The sequence below is a fragment of the Petaurus breviceps genome, unplaced genomic scaffold (genome assembly GCF_028583685.1).
Source record: "Petaurus breviceps papuanus isolate PSGF00001 unplaced genomic scaffold, PetGlider_PUasm1.0 577, whole genome shotgun sequence".
Taxonomy (NCBI): Eukaryota; Metazoa; Chordata; class Mammalia; order Diprotodontia; family Petauridae; genus Petaurus; species Petaurus breviceps.
The window spans coordinates 628,940-643,524 of NW_027186389.1; the positions used below are offsets into that span (position 1 = coordinate 628,940).

The window sequence follows — 14,585 nt, forward strand, 5'->3', positions numbered from 1 at the left end:
ATGTGTATGTGCATTTCTGTCTCTGCTTCTCTCTTCCTACCCCCTCCTACCTCTCAGACTTTTAAAAGAAGAAAGTATGTGCCAAAGATAAAGTAACTTCAGCTGTTTTCATGGTCTAGAACACCCAGAATTGAAAGGAAGATTTTTTTTTTAAAACCCAAACCCAGAAAGTGACACTCACTGACCCTGACCTCACTCAACAATCTTCCCCCACCTCAGTAGCAAGGGGGCACTAGCAGACCCAAGAACACAACACAAGCTTACTTCAAAACTGTCCCCGCCTTGGGGCGGCCAGGTAGCACAGCGAGTAAGAGCACCAGCTCCAGTGTCTGGATGACCTGGAGATCAAATCTGGGCTCCGATACTCAGCACCACACCCAGAAATAACTGGCCGTATAACCTTGAGCAAGTTACTTAACCCCAATTGCTTTAAAAAAAACTGTCCCCCCTAAACCCCAGTCTCCCCTCCACCTTTCTAGTGCTATGGAGAACCCTGCTCCAGGCTGTGGACACTTCCTCAGGGCTCAGAAGCACCAACTCCAGTGAGAGAGAAAGTAGCTTCTGCTGATGCCAAGAAAAGCTGGCTGTGAACTGTTGGAACTGGAGAACTAAGGAATGGAGGGAATGAGACAAGTCAGCAGTGTTAACCTTTAAAAAGTTTGGTTAAAGGAGACAAAGAGTGATATACAGTTATTTCATTTTATTCCTTTAAGACAACAAACTTGTACAAGGAGCCAGATCAAGTCTGACTACTGAACAAAAGATTCAGAAAGCTTAAGTACATTTTAGAACTATCCTAACTCAGGGTGGCTGTGTCACACAAACTTATGATCTCTAAAAGAAATGTTTAATCATTGAATGAGAAAGGAATTTTCTTAATTGAATAGATGGTAAATACAATAAAATAGGAGAATTGACAAAGTGTCAATTGAAATTATGACTGAGCATATCTGTGTTTTCTTTACCATTAACATTCCATAACATAGTATATGTCCAAAAAAATATTAAGATGAGAAAAAGTCCCATTACTCAAGTTAATGCCTCGAGTTAAGGGTCTCATCCTTAAGGGCCATAAAGTAAGCCTCCTCTGCTTTGTTGACATAATAAGAGGTATTCTCTGAACCCACTCAGAGAGCAAAGACAAAGAAGGGTCCATTTGGAATTTGTGATCTCAGGATGTCTCTGCTTTCTTCCTGAATGGAGTATGTCCCAAGATAAGGGGAAATCCCACTTCCAGCCTGGACTTGCTGACAGAAAAGGTATTTTTCTAGCAAGGCAAAGCAGTCTGTTTGATTAATTGAGACTTTGGCCAAAAATATGATATTTAATGATTATCAGCAGGAAAGGACAGTCTGCATGTGGAGAGCTGAGCAACATTAGATTAAGACTGAGAGAAAGAGTATGGCATCCAGTTGGGGCCCATTCTGATCACCCAAAAGTCAGAAGGGCAGAGACCTAGGCTGGTGAATCATAAATTGCCCAATGTGGAAGGAGACTGGAACATTTTGAGATCCAGCATCCCAGGAAACCACATTCACAGGGACAGAGTCAGAAGTGAGCAAAAAGGCAAATAAAGGAGAAAGACTAAAAGTATCAAACATTCCAAGGAGAAGAAATTTCTTTCTCTGTTTTCACTCTTCCTTGTTTAGGTACCAGCACCGTATTTGTGTCCTAAAAGAAATTTGGAAGCACTCCTTCCTTGCTTATTGATGCAAATACTTCATATAGTATTGGTAGTAATTTTTTTTAATATTTGGAAAATTTGCTTGTGAATCCATCAGGCACTGAAGAATTTTTTCATAGGGAGTTCACTGATAGGTTGTTCAATTTCTTTTTTCTAAGATGCGATTATTTTAAGTATTCCATTCCCTTTTTGGTTAATCTGGGCAATTCATGGTTTTGTAAATATTCATAATGCACTTTGCTTAGATTCTCAGATGTATTGGCATAAAATTGAGCCAAATAGCAGCTAATAATTATTTTAATTTCCTCCTCATTGGTGGTAAATTCACTCTTTTATCTCTGATACTGATAATTTGGTTTTCCTCTTTCCTTTTGAAATCAAATTAGCCAAGAGTTTATCTACTTTATTGTTTTTTTTTCATCAAAGCAGATCATAGTTTTATGTGATAGTTCAATGGGTTTCTTATTTTCCATTTTATATCTCTCCTTTGACTTTCATATTTCTAATTTGGTGTTCAATTGAGGATCTTTAGTTTGTTTTTTCTTATTTTTTTAACAGCATGAAAAAGTTATGCATCTGCTCTTTCTCTATTTTATTGATGTAAACATTTCTTCTAAGTACTTCTTTGGCTACAACCCATAAATTTGGGTATGTTGTAATGTGGAATCACCCATTAGGCCAATGCTTAACCTTTTCTTTTGAAGACTTTTCCTGATTTTGTGCCAGATCTCTTCTGCCATCAAAAAAAAAGCCTCTACCTAGTTTATGGTGACTAGTATATTTCCTAAATTTTCATCTTTGCAGGGTAGGCTATAAACCAGGTATTCTCTTAACGACAATACTTCAAGGTTTAGACTATCCCACTTTTTAAGCTCCTAGTCTCTCCTGCCTAGCAAGTAAAAAATAGTGGGTGGAGAACAGGCTTGTTCTCCCATTTAGTATGCAAATACAGATACTGAAAATATGAAAGAGGCAAACACATATCCCAAGTGTCTGTTTCCTGCTCAGCCACATTCTGGGGGTTGGGTTTTTTTCACATTGAAATTTCACTGCTCAAAGACTGAACCAGGCAATGTGTGAAAAGGACTTTTGTTCTATCCTCTTACAAATAATATATTTTTAAAAAAGACAGTCAGAGGGAATAAGTAGTAAGGAAAAGGGGAAAAAAAAGGGAGTGGGGCTGACAGATGGGAGGGGAGATTGAGGGAGGCAGTGGCGAGAAACAAAACATTAGTGAGGAAGGGAAGGGAGAAAGGGGAGAGAAAAGCATAAACAGGGGAGGAAATAGGATGGAAAGACATAAATAATAATCATAATTATGAATGGAATGGGGAAAACTCTCCCATAAAAGAGAAGTGCCTAGTAGAGAGAATAAAAAACCACGATTGCACAATATATTGCTGAGAAGAAACATATTTTAAGCAGAGAGATACACACAGAGTAAAGGTAAAAGACTGTAGCAGAATATATTATGCATTAGCAGAATATTTTTTAAAAAGCAAGGGTAGCAATCCTGATATCAGATAAAACAGGAGCAAAGAGAGATCTAGTTAAAAGAGATATGGAAAGAAATGACATCCTGCTAAAAGGTACCATAGACAATGAAGTAATATCAATACCAAATATATGTGCACCAAGTGGTATAGCATCCAGATTCTTAGTGGAGAAGTTAAGTGAGTTACAGGAAGAAACAGACACCAAAACAGTACTAGTAGGAGATCTAAACTGCCCCTCTCAGAACTACATAAATCTAACAATGAAATAAACAAGAAAGAAGTTAAGGAGGTGAATAGAATCTTTAAAAATTTAGATATGGTAGACCTCTGGAGAAAATTAAATGGGGATAGAAAGGAATAGACCCTTTTCTCAGTGGTAGATGGTACCTACACAAAAATTGAGCGTGTACCAGGGTAGAAAAACCTCACAATCCAATCCAATGTAAACCTTACACAATGGTATAAGAGGGGATATAATGGAATCTTGTTTTACTCCCACAAAAGTTACTGGAAGATAATCAATAGCTGTGGGAAAACTGTTGCTTACCTTACTTTACTAAAACCCTGGCATCTTGGAATTATGTCAATGGCCAGAGGGAACTAGAAAGGTGGGAGCGTGGCACACAACTCTGACCTTAGAAGAGAAGGGGTCAGGTCCCAGTCAGGTCTCAAGTATCCTCACTGCCACACCTCTGTAATCTACATATAATCTACACATATTTATTAAGGGAATGTAGAGTATATAGGAGGAAAACAAGTGAGGAGTGTGAGGAATTTGACTCTATGGAGAGAGGGGGAGGGGATGTAGAATATAGAGCGAGCAGAAAGTGAAGCAAGGCCGCCCCTTTGCCTCTGTGTCCGCTGCCTCCTTCTGCTCCCGCTGTGTCCGACGGGAGAGCAAGAAAATGGCTGTGCCACCTACTTATGCTGACCTTGGCAAATCTGCCAGAGATGTGTTTACTGAGGGCTATGGATTTGGCTTAATAAAATTGGATCTGAAAATAAAGTCTGAGAATCAATGGGAATCTACAAGTTCAGGTTCAGCAAACACTGAGACCAGTAAAGTTTCGGATAGTTGGGAAACAAAATACAAATGGTCTGAATGTGGCTTGACATTCATAGAAAAATGGAACACAGATGATACATCCAGGCACTGGAATTACTGTTGAGGATCAGCTTGCACATGGACTGAAGCTGACCTTTGATTCATCCTTCTCACCTAACACAGGGGGAAAAGTGCTCAGATTGAGTCAGGATATAAGCGGGAACATATCAGTCTTGGCTGCGACATGGATTTTGATATTTCTGGACCTTCAATACGAAGAGCTGTGATACTTGGCTATGAGGGTTGGTTGGCAGGCTACCAGATGAATTTTGAAATTTCTAAATCTTGGGTGACCCAGAGCAACTTTGCTGTTGGCTACAAGACCAATGAATTCAGCTGCACACCAATGTGAACGATGGCAGAGTTTGGGGGCTCTATTTATCAGAAGGTGAGCATGAAGTTGGAAACTGCTGCCAACCTAGCCTGGACAGCTGGAAATAGCAGCCAAATATCAGATTGACCCTGACGCCTCCTTCTCTGCTAAAGTGAACAATTCTAGCCTGATAGGCTTAGGTCACACCCAGACTCTAAAACCAGGTTTCAAACTGACATTATCAGCTTTGCAGGATGGCAAGAATGTCATTGCTGGTGGCCACAAGCTCGGTCTAGGACTGGAATTTCAAGCATAAAAGAAGTTGTACAATCACTTAATTTTAAAATATTTTGCAGGATAGCTACCTTCAGAAATTAGTGTACCTTTTCATGTTGTATGTCTGGGATGCAAGTATTGTTTTGTACCAATCATGTTAGACCTCCAGGTTAAAGATGATGCAGCTTTAAAGTGTTATCCTTTCAGAGATACAGAAGAAACCCGACTCAGAAAAAAAGTCCTTTCAGCTCCAGGCTTTTGAGGGGATATGTGATGATTCCCACAACAGCTTTCAGAATTCTCTAAGGACTGAAAGGGTGCATTGAGCCACTTTTTTTATCTAGAGATAGCTGCTAGTGGAAGGCAATGATACGTAGGCACTTACTAAATGTGGACTGATTAAATGAAAGAAATGTGGACTTCCTGAGAATTCATGGTCCATTGCAGTCAACTTGGCTACATAACTATCCTAAGTGGGTAGACAGAGGCTCATTCCTTGATGGAGTGAAAATTTGTCTGAAAAGGGGACTCTTTTTTTTTTAAGTCAAATCCTCATGAATTGTTCCAGCTTTGATTAGATACTTCTGCCAAAAGTTGTCTGCAGAGTCCTTTTAGGTGTCCACTTTGTACCATTTTGTTGTGGAGCCAGTTTGACGTGATTAAGGCAATAATGCAGTGCTTAATTCCCAGTCTCACTTTGATTCCATTCACTTTGACTGAGTTACATATAAAGAGGCTGCTAGGACACAGAACCAGAAGCAGGGAAGGTCTGTGTAACTATGCTCACGTATGACATCACTTGGAATCCAAATCGGACCTGCTCTATTCTCACACTCATTTTTTAGCAATTAATGGGTGTGTTTTAGAATCTTCCATATTGTGTGGAATTAGATGTCTTCCCCTCCAAATGCTGCATTTACCACCACTTAAAAACTGCAACTTGAATAAAATATTGTGTAGTGGACAACTGAGAAAGCAGGTGTAATGGGAATGCAAATTTGGAAGATCTTCCCTGCCCCTAGGCTAAAATGCACCTGAAGCATGGGGAGGGAGGCTTGTTTTTCAGTAGATACTTCTTGATTGGCCAGTGAGTCAATAAGGTTGTTACATTCTCTGAGCCAGGAGAAGGCTATATAAGCCCTGATGTGTAGCTTTGTTTTGGGACTCACTTTGAGAAGTGTCTGTGATTTGATCTGAATTCTGGAAAGCCGTTGTTGAGAGTCCCCCGGCTTTGAAAAACCCAGATGTGGAAACCCAGATGTTGACTGGGTATGGATGTAATAGTTGGACAGTTTGGAAATCTGTCTACTTGATCTGTTTCTGTCTTGATAACACTGCCTGTATATTTTGAAGTTCGGGGTACTGACCTATTTCCCCTGAACAAGGTAAACGATATATGGTCTGACTGGTTAAAGTAAGCTTGTTAACCCATTTTGAGTTGCTTTCCTTTAACAAAGCAGATCCAAGAACCTGTGGTGTTGGCAAACCCTGGGGGCGTGGTGCTTGCTGCTACAGCAGGACAGCTAAACCAATTGTAATTTGATAGGAGTGTTTATTAACCGGCCAGTGACTGCCTCTCAGACTGAAAGACAGCCCTGAGCCTTCGGTCAGACATATTTTTATAGAATAAAGGGTTGTCGGGGAGGCCACGTAGCATAGGGAGTAAGAGCACCTGTCCCAGAGTCGGGATGACCTGGGGATCAAATCCAGGCTCCGACACTTGGCACCCACCCAGAAACACCTGGCCCTGTAACCTTAAGCAAGTTACTTAACCCCAATTGCTTAGGGGCAGCCAGGTGGCTCAGCTAGTAAGAGCACCAGCTCCAGTGTCAGGATGACCTGGGGATCCAATCTGGGATGGAATCTGGACTCAGATACTTAGCACCACACCCAGAAATAACTTGCCATGTAACCTTGAGCAAGTTACTTAACCCCGATTGCTTAAAAAAAAAAAAAGAATAAAGGGTTGCTAACAACAGAATATGAATCCTAGGGGGTGTAATGCTATTAACACCGTTTCTACTGAAGTGAAGGCTTAATTTCCAAGCAAAGCCTTGATTATGCAAAACTACCAAGCGAAGTCCTGATTACCCAGCAAAGCCGAAGCGAAGCCTAGCTTACCCTGGATTCATCCCAGGTGGGCTGGTGAGTAAAAAAGACAGACTCCAACAAATTGATAAAACCTTGGGGTTTATCTGAAAAGGACGGATTCTGCTGCTTCCAATTGTACAAATCACTGGTGTAAAGGGGGACATACACCATGAAAGGACGGGGCTGATCAGATCCCAGAGGTGAAGCAATCTGTCAGAGGGGGAAGAGCGCTGACAGATCAGTGGAGTCAGGGGGCGGGACACTAGCGGGAGATTGAGTTCTATAGGAAGCACCGCCAAGAGCCTGTGATGGACTAAAGGGAGGAGGGGAGGCCGAGGCCGAGGGGGATTTGGAAGAGGGCGGATATAGGGATGGAGGATGATCGAGAATAGCACCAAGAGGGTCCTCAGGATCAGGAGGTAAGACCGGATAGAGTAGGTTATGAGGTTTTTGGTCTAGGGCAACGACTCCCTGAGGAGGGGCCCAGGACTTGAGAACTTCTGAGGTTGGTTTAGAGTTCAAAACTTGGACAAATGTCGGGGCCCCCTTGGGTATTAGATCTATCCATACAGTGATATAAGGGACTTGGTCCGGATGCCCGGGGGATCCGTATATTATCTTCCGGACTCGGCCAAGGTCAGCTAGGTGGCACGTGCCCACAGAGGGCCAGCCAACGCCAAATTGGGGCCATTCAGATCGACAAAACAAGGACTTTTCTTTGGTTACCCACGTAACTCTCTGAAGTTCCTTAAAAAATACTGCAAAGGGGATTGATCCCCCCGGGGCATAGATGTTTATTGGCCCATAAGTACAAGTAAAACAAAAAAAAAAAAAAGATAGAGGCTAAAATCACAAAAATGCGAACAAAGAGAAATGAAAACAATTACACAGATAGGGAAAGAAGAGGTTGATAGAAGTTGGGCAACAGCGACACCTAGCGACAACTCCACAAACTGTACAAGTAGACAGTGAAAGCCACAGCAACACTTAGCACAAACACACCCAAAACATAAAAGAAAAAGGCACTCCGTCAGAGTCCCGACCTTGCAGGCTGGTAGGGGCTGTAACGCTGCATCCAGCTTAGCCTCCTACTCTACCTGGGGCCGAGGACCGTCTCCCCTAGGCGGTATACACTTTATGAGTACTCACTCCTGGACCGAATTGAAAGAATTGGGTAGGACTCAGGTTTCCAGTCCACTCAGGTAAGCAATGGGAGCCTAGGCGAGGAATGTCTCTCGGTGGCCACACCCCTGGGGCGAATTGTTTTCCCAGCGTCCAGGAAGCTCGGTCCAGCTGTGGGTTAATGCCAAAGGCAATCTCGGTGGGACCTCCAAAATGCCCTTCGCACTACTTATATTCCCTTGGACTCAGTTGAGTCCGAGTCCCACCTATGATAGCACAGTGAGTAACAGCACTGGTCCCAGAGTCGGGATGACCTGGGATCGAATCCGGGCTCAGACACTTAGCACCCACCCAGAAACACCAGGCCATGTAACCTTGAGCAAGTTACTTAACCCCAATTGCTTAGAAAAAAAAGAAAAGGGGGGAGTGAAGTGTCCACCAGAAATTATACACCAAGGCCCCCTAAACCTGCTAGAAGGGGACCCCTACCAGAGTCCCTGAAAACCACCTAATAGGCCATAATAATGAAGGAACTTTCCACCTGTGTTGCTAAAAACATACCCCAGATACAAGTTTGAGCTATTTTGTCCAACTGTTTGTTAATAAATCTGACAATTATAGTGAAATAGAAGAATGTTTACAAAAATATAAATTGCCTAGATTAACAGAAGAGAGAATAAAATACTTAAACAACACCATTTCAGAAAAAGAAATTGAACAAGCCATCAACGAAATCCCTAAGAAAAAAATCTCCAGGGCCAGATGAATTTACAAGTGAATTCTACCAAACATTTAAAAAATAATTAATTCCTATACTATGCAAACTATTTGGAAAAATAGACAAGGAAGGAGCCCTACCAAACTCTTTTTATGATACAAATGTGGTGATATCTCACCTCAGACAGCTAAGCAACTCTGGGCAAATCTCTCTGGATCTCAATTCCTTTACCTGTAAAATGAATATCATAATAGCACCTACCCTACGGAGTTGTTTTGAGGATAAATGAGATAATATGTAAAGTATTTTTGGAAACTTTCAAGCACGCTCTAAGTGCAAGATATTTTTATCATGTATTAAGGGCCAACTATGTAACTGGTATTATTGTGAGCACTGAGGATACAAAGGCAAGAGTCTCTGCAGTTCTTTTTGTGGTGGCTAAGAACTGGAAATCAAAGGGATGCCTATCAATTGAGGGATGTCTAAACAAACTGTGGTACACAATTGCAATGGAATATTATCGTGCTGTAACAAATGACAAGCAGGATGATTTAAGAAGAACCTGGAAAGACTTACATGAACTGATGTAAAATGAAGTGAACAGTACCAGAAGAACATTGTAGACAGTATTAGCAATATTATAATGTTCAATGAAGAACCATGAATGATTTAGCTATTCTCAGCAATGCAATGATCCAAGAAAATCACAAAAACACTAATGATGAAGCATACTATCTACCTCCAGAGAAAGAATTGTTATTGTTTGAATACAGACTAAAGCATGTTCTTTTTAATTTCTTTCATTCTTTTCCTCTTATTTGAGTCTTCTTGTACAAAATGACTATTGATGTTTTACATGATTGTATATGTATAACCTATATCTGATTGCTTACCATCTCAGGAAGGGGGAAGGGAAGGGAAAGAAGGAAAAAATTTGGAACTCCAAACTTGAAAAAAAATGTTTAAAATTGTTTTAATATGTAATTGGGGGAAATAAGATATTTTTAAAATAAGAAATAAAAAAGAACTACACTAGAAGAATCCTTAAGTTAATTATGCCCTTTGACCCATTGAAACCATTATTGGAATACAACTGAGGAGGTCAAAGACAGAAGGAAAGGTCCCATATATAAAAATCATATTTATAGCAGCAATTTTATGGTAGCAAAAAAGTGAAAGGGGGTTCTTTTAATTGGAGAAATGTATATCAATTGGGATAAGGACCAAGCACATGATTTTATTGATATAGGGATGGATGAAGAGATACAGAAGGAAACTCCTTTCACTGATGCAGATCAAAACATTCTCTGGAGGTTGTAGTCTTAAAGATTTGTCTAGAGCACTGACAACTAGCAGAGATTTACAAGGTGTGGGGTCTACCGCTCACACAAAAGCTGACTGAAATTTTCCAGGTTGCATGGCAAGAGGGGGCTATCCCCTGGGAGTTCAAGGATGTCTCCATTGTCCATCTCTATAAAGGTAAAGGAAATAGATTGTCCTGTGACAATCACAGAGGGGTCTCTCTCTTAGTCATTGCTGGCAAGATTCTTTTTTTTTTTTGGAGGGGGAAGTCAGGGCAATTGGGGTTAAGTGACTTGCCCAAGGTCCCATAGCTAGTAAGTGTTAAGTGTCTGAGGCTGGATTTAAACTCAGGTCCTGACTCCAGAGCTGGTACTCTATTCACTGCGCCACCCAGCCACCCTACTGGCAAGATCCTTGTTGTTGAAGTTGATCCTTCACCTAGAAGATGGTTATCTACCTGAGAGCCAGTGTGGCTTCAGAAAGGGCTGAGGAATGGTTAATATAGTGTTTTGCTGCCCAACAACTCCAAGAGAAATGCCAGGAGCAGAACAAAGGTCTGTATACAATGTTTGTAGTTCTGACCAAGGTCTTTGATACTGTCAGTCATGGGGGCTTACTGGAAAATTAAGTCAAAATTTGCTTGCCCAGAGAAGTTCATGGGCATTGTAGGTCAGTTTCATGATGGCTTGCTTTCCTGGGTTCTGAATAATGGGTGATGCTCTTGCTCCCTCCCAATCACCAATGGAGTGAAACAAGGCTGTGTGCTTGCTCCCATGCTACACTAATGGGAAGGTGTGTCAGTGCATGATTTTCTGTTCATAGATGATGTTATTCTCAATGCAGCCTCTGAAACTGAGAGGCAACAGAGTATGGATCAATTCTCTGCTGCTTGTGCTAATGTTGGTCTAACAATTAACACCAAGAAAACTCAGGCACTCCATCAGCCACCACCACACCATCCATATGTGGAACCATTGGTTACAGCAAATGGAGAAAGTTTGAATGCTGTGGATAAGTTCACCTACCTTGGAAGTATACTTTCTAGGGATGTACACATTGATAATGAGGTTGGTGCACACATTGCCAGAGCCAGCTCAATGTTTGGGAGGCTCTGAATGAAGGTGTGGGAGAGAAGAGGTATCAATTAGATTGACTACCAAACTGAAGGTCTACAGAGCAATTATGCTGACCTCATTTTGGTACGCCTGTGAAACCTGGACAGGATGCCAGTGCCATGCCAGGAAACTGAATCCCTTCCATTTGAATTATGTTAAGAAGACTCAGATCAACTGGCAGGATAAGATACCAGACACTGAGGTCAACCAACCATCACCACCAGTGGATCTATGCATCTTGGTGGATTTATTGCCGTGTTTTTTAATGTTCTTAATGTCAAGGGGCATTGTATTTTTTAAAGTACTTCATGTGCCTACATAATTGTGTGATTTTATTTTGTATTATAAAGATGAACTAGGGGCGGCCAGGTGGCTCAGCGAGTAAGAGCACCGGCCCCACTGTTGGGATGACCTGGGGGATCGAATCTGGGCTCAGATACTTAGCACCACACCCAGAAATAACTGGCCGTGTAACCTTGAGCAAGTTACTTAACTCCAATTGCTTAAAAAAAAAAAAAGATGAACTATTACATTTACAGTTTCCTAATACTTGAACAATCCCACATTCCTGGTATAAATCCAACCTGGTCATTGTATCTAATCTTTAAGATATGTAGTTGTATCCCCATTGCTTAAATTTTATTTAGTAATTTTGCATCAATATCCATTAGAGATGGTAGTCTATAATTTCCTTTCTCTACTTTCTCTCTCCCTAGTTTAAGTTTCAAGACCATGTTTATTTCATAGAAAGAGTTTGGTAAGATCTCTTCTTTCTCTGTTTTCACAATTTAAAATATATTGGAATTACAGATTGTTTGATAGAATTCATTTATAAATTCACTGTTCCTAGAATTTTTTTCCTTTGGGATTTGTATTTTCTTATGTCCATCTGAGAGAAATTATTTTCTATTATCCTAATAACCAATTATTAAATTCAGATTAAGATTTTTTCCCTTTATTTCCTCATTCAAGAACCAACCCCTGTAGCTCAGTCTCTGCAAGACATTCATGATAGATGAGATTGCCCCAATTCTCAGGGAATAGGCTCCTCAATCTTGGGCAGGGCACCACCAAACCAAATGACCTCACTTTTGTTTAGAGTGCAAACAGAATCTAATCTAGGTGAATTCCAAAAAGATGGCATCAAGCCCATATCCTTGCAAACTAACCCCCCTCCATGGGAGTTTAGGATAACACAACTCTGGGTAGATTCCTTTGTCCAGATTGCTGGAGGTGACTGAATCTCATGATCAAGCCACATTCTCAGCAGGAGGAGCTTAGGGCTTTCACCCCACATTCTCATTTGAAAGTCTACCCCCTCATTAATTGTTCACCAATCAAGATTGATTTTTCACCTGTCAAGGCATCACCTTTTCTAAAAGCATCCTAAGTCATTCAGTATCTCCACTAGGTGTCTGGTTACTGAGAGAAACTGATGTGGTTTAGGTTGCTGGGACCCCCAAAATATAAGGGTACAGAGGGTCCGCCTGGAAAAAATTCAAACAATCAAGCTTCTTTCAGTCAAAGTGGCAAGGTTTATCATAAGAGGAATAGGAGATTAGATTCCTAGTGAATCTGCAATTTAATGGGAGTGAGACTGATTCTTATATACCAAAAGGGACAGTGAAAGAATCTGGATGGGATTAAGGAATGGTAAATGGTCTAGGGTGGGTCAGGTGCAGTAGAGGAAGGACTGACAAGTAATCTAATTAAGTGGGCCAGATGCCTTGAGTGGAGGCCCCAGTGATCTGGGCTACTGAAATGTACAGAAAAATTCAGGGACTGGGTTGTTTTCAAAGACGGGGTCTTTTCCTTTTAGGGGTCCAGGTTCCATCACTCCATCAAAACCACTGGCCATCAATTTATTGATTACCCAAAAGGCCAATTAATACACTGATTATTAAGTACTCAGAAACTCTGTCTTTTGGGCTTTTCATTTGTCTCACAGCTTTATCTCCTCCTACCAACTCCCCTCCCTATAATATCTACATTCCTGGAATGAACTAACCCTAACCCAATACAATCTCTTGAAAGTCCTCCATTCCTTGAACCTTTTGAAGGTCCATCTTAAGGAACAGTGTCCTACATGAAGCCTTCTCTGTCATTCTCCAGAAGAGTGGTATCTCCCCATAAAATTTCCCATTACCCTTTTTTTACATTTTTCCTTTCCCCCATTACATTATTCTACCTCGTGACAAAGTAGTTTCTGTTGTGCCTAACACTACTATATCAGTGCCTAGTCCAGGATCTAGCATGCAGTAAACACTTAATGAGTGCTTGTTGATTATGTGATATTACCAACCTCATTTAACAAACATGTCACCTAGACATTGCATATATTATCATTTTATAGATGAAACTGTCTGAGCCAGGATTCAAACTCCTGTGTCCTGACCCAGGTATCAGCACTCCTGCCAACTCTAAGCTTCTGCAAATAGTACTGAGTAAAGAAGAATGAAACAAGAGACTCATGGGAGATGAGACAATATTTTATTGGGCCCAGGAAAGGGTAAATAGAATTGGCTAAGGTACATGAAGTAGGAGGGTACAAAGCAAAATGCTGGAGAGCTAAAGCAAAAATCAGCCACTTGAAGCTTTTAACTAAGAAGGTGAATGGGCACCTACCTCTTCCAAAGGAGAAGAAATGGCAGCTGCTCTCAGGTGACAGAAGTCAGTCCCATTCCCTGTGTACTCTGTGAGGGCAGAAACTTTCTATGAGATTGTCTTTGCCAGTTCACAGATCTTCATGAATACCATCCTTATTGTTTCTGATATTTGTCTTTGAGTCCTCTGAGAGCTAGCACACCTCAGCATCACAATAGGGCATGAGACGGAATATCTGATACCTCTTGCTTCTCTGCTCAGTGACCTCTGTGACAGAGAGAGACAGAGAAACCATGATGTCACCATGCAATTCTTTCTGCTTTGTGCCCTCCTCATTAGAGGAGAGTTACTTCTAGAGCCTTGTCATCAAAGCAACTCAAAGAACAGGTGGCCACAGAATCTGAGAACAGAAAAAGACTCTCATGTACTTATACAGAATTCTATCCTCTGCCATCTTTAACAAGTGATCAGCCAACCTCAAATCAAAGGCACCCAGTGACACAAGAAGAGAATGCCTTAACATCTCCTCCCCCTCACACACTTGATGACGGTGAAGATGCCTCTCAGAGTCTCCTTACCTACAAATACTTAACTACTACAACCATCCCCCAAAGGACCTGGCCTCCATGCACTTCTCCATCCTTCTTGCCTTCTAACATGAAACTAGGTATATCTTAGGAGCCATCACAAATTTTCCAGGTTTCTCTCTCTCTCTCTCTCTCTCTCTCTCTCTCTCTCTCTCTCTCTCTCTCTCTCTCT

At 41.2% G+C, this 14,585-nt stretch overlaps 1 long non-coding RNA gene and 1 pseudogene across 1 annotated transcript; both read left to right on the plus strand.

Annotated features, from left to right (window-relative positions):
* Positions 1-4,021: 4,021 nt before the first annotated feature.
* LOC138173301 (non-selective voltage-gated ion channel VDAC1 pseudogene) lies at positions 4,022-5,225 on the plus strand (annotated as a pseudogene).
* Positions 5,226-5,842: 617 nt separating this feature from the next.
* On the plus strand, positions 5,843-14,249 carry LOC138173302 (uncharacterized). Its single transcript, XR_011171366.1, has 3 exons — positions 5,843-6,143; positions 6,868-7,384; positions 13,576-14,249. It is a non-coding gene; the product is annotated as an uncharacterized lncRNA (long non-coding RNA).
* The last annotated feature ends 336 nt before the right edge of the window (positions 14,250-14,585 follow it).